Source organism: Pteropus alecto, unplaced genomic scaffold (genome assembly GCF_000325575.1).
Source record: "Pteropus alecto unplaced genomic scaffold, ASM32557v1 scaffold160, whole genome shotgun sequence".
NCBI classification, from domain to species: domain Eukaryota; kingdom Metazoa; phylum Chordata; class Mammalia; order Chiroptera; family Pteropodidae; genus Pteropus; species Pteropus alecto.
In genome coordinates, this window is record NW_006429864.1 from 4622918 (window position 1) to 4624838 (window position 1921).

Below are 1921 nucleotides of genomic sequence, written 5' to 3' on the forward strand. Positions count from 1 at the left end.
CCACGATCCACCACCGCCACCGCCACCGCCGCCACTGCCGCCGCCGCCGCCTCTGCCGTTGCTGCTGCTGCTGCTGCTACCACCACCACCAGCCCTGCCGCTTCCTAGCAAGCTCACTGCTGCCCAAAAGCTCCCAGCCAGGGAACTCCACCAGCCTATTTATCTGAGCCCCGGGAAAGCTCCGTGACGTAGCTGCCCATATATGGACAGACAAAGCCTAGCCGAAGGGGCGCGACGTCACAATGGAAGCTCCTCACAATGGAACATTAGAAAGCAGGAAGCGGGCCGCAGCCAGCGTGCCGCGTCCGCAACGCTCGCGGATCTTGAAAAAAGAGAGAAAGAGAGAAATAGAAGAGAAGAAAGGACAATTCGAGAGGAGAGAGGAAAGAGGGATGCAACGGAACGCAAAGCGTAAAGCACGCAGCGCGGTTTTGAAAAAGCTGTAAACCGCCTGTGTGTTTATTTTGGGTTTGCACTAGGAGAACTCACTGGGAGAGCGGGGTGGGGAGCGGGGGGTAGAGTTGTTTGCAAGTGGCCTCCAACCCCCTTAGCAGGAAGAAAGAGCATTGAAAACATCGGGCGACGTCCCTTTGCAGCCTGGGAACTTCTGGGGAACCCGGAAGGCGTGCAGTCCGACCCTGCTCCCGCTGCTCTTCTCGCGTCCAGGACCCTGCCTGAGACTGGGAGAAAGGGAGCGCATCTTTTCGAGGATTCCAGCGTGTCAGGGTTCCCTGGCCCAGTATCCCGAGAACTTTTGTGCCGCCCTTACTCTGACTCGCCGCCTACGCCCCGGCCGCTCCCTGGGCCCCTGACCCTGCGCTGACTCCGCGCTGAGGTCCGCGGCGGGGAGATTAATAGCTGTAGAGCAGCTGTGCGGGAGGCGAGAACCCCTCACATTTGGGGTCGAGGATGTGTGGTTTTGTTGGGAAAGAAGAAAGAATGAACTTGAGCGGACAGGAAACACGTGCACCAAATCCCCGATAAATTCCCTAATGGTTCCAAAGCACCCCCTTTGGCCACGGGATGGCAGGAGGGCCCAGCCGGCCCGGGCGCAGCCGCTGTCTATTGCTGCCTGCGAAGGGCCCGCCACTGAGTTGCAGCAGGAGCATGCCAAACCCACAGTCTCTGATACCACGGTGGCCTCCCCTAGTCTCCATCCGCCCCCTTGCCTTCCACAAGGCTGTCCCCACCGCTGCCTGCCGTCGCCCTGCGGTCAAGGGCCGCCTGTTTGCCGAGCCAGAGCGCTGTCACCTCCTGGAGCGGCAGCAGATCCCGGGGGCGGCTATGTTCCCTGAGGCCTGCTCCTGGAGCGCGCGCGGCCGGGCCGGGGAGAGGGGGAGGAGAGGAAGGGAGCGTGGGGGAGCGACCCCGAATCACACGGGCTTGGCGTGGGAGGATTCCCTCCTCGGTGGCCGCGTGGGCGCGGTGAATCCCGCGTCCCCCGCTGGGGAGTCGGGTTGGGGGAACGTGGATTTCTCAGGGGGAGTGGGAGTATTGACAAGGAGGAAGAGAGGATCCCCGGGCCTCACGCCGTGGGAGGGCCACGCGGGCCGGGGACGCGTGGGAGGAACTCCCGAGCTGCACGTCGCGATGGGGGTGGATGACAACCTCGCTCCCTCCCCTCCACTTCACTCGGTGGAGAACTGGGGGTGGGAGGGCCCGGTCTCCCCCGGATCTTCTCTGGTTCTTAGGAAGGGGAGGGATTCCCGCCGCCCGCGAGCCCCTTCTCCACCCTGCCTCCACTCCCGCCAGGATCCCCACACCTATACCGGGGAGGCACTGTGCCCCCGGGCTCTCCTCCGCCCGCGCGGCGCGGGGAGCGAGTGCTCTGCAGCGGTCCGGGCTCCGGCCGGAATCAGGGCGTGCAGCGCCTCCGCCCCCAGCTCCCTCCCGGGAGGGGGGGGGGCGGCGAGCGGCCAGC